The sequence below is a fragment of the Neophocaena asiaeorientalis genome, unplaced genomic scaffold (genome assembly GCF_003031525.2).
Source record: "Neophocaena asiaeorientalis asiaeorientalis breed wild unplaced genomic scaffold, Neophocaena_asiaeorientalis_V1.1 scaffold246, whole genome shotgun sequence".
Classification (NCBI taxonomy): Eukaryota; Metazoa; Chordata; class Mammalia; order Artiodactyla; family Phocoenidae; genus Neophocaena; species Neophocaena asiaeorientalis.
The window spans coordinates 3,550,707-3,551,121 of NW_020174551.1; the positions used below are offsets into that span (position 1 = coordinate 3,550,707).

General features: G+C 49.2%; 1 protein-coding gene across 1 annotated transcript in view; it reads right to left on the reverse strand.

The window, feature by feature from the left end:
* FLACC1 (flagellum associated containing coiled-coil domains 1) overlaps positions 1 to 415 on the reverse strand; it is a 12,216-nt gene that overhangs the window by 6,994 nt on the left and 4,807 nt on the right. The window lies entirely within an intron of this gene.

Below are 415 nucleotides of genomic sequence, written 5' to 3' on the forward strand. Positions count from 1 at the left end.
CACAGTCACACAACAATGTAGGGTGTTCACAGCTGGGAGAATTTTAAGAATCACAATCTGAGGTCCCTCGATGGAAATAATCTCTAAATATGTCTTCAGCAGGGCCGATGCTTCAGTGACTGAAAGTGTACCTTTTGCCCAGTAACCCACCACAGATGAGGTGAGTGATCTCATGCAAATTATTTAACTTCCTGAGCCTCAATTTCCTTTCTGTAGGAAGGTGACCATGAACTTGGCAGGGTTTTCAGGAAGGTATAGGAATGAATCCTCAGAAGGGAAGGTCTCAGCCTGAGTCCTATGCTGGGTCACTACAGGATTCAGACACATCTGGTGTGTATCAGAGGGCGAGGGGCTGGCCTGCTGGGAAGTCACCCTTCACACGTGGGTTCGGTAACAGCAAGTGAGGCGGGGGCCG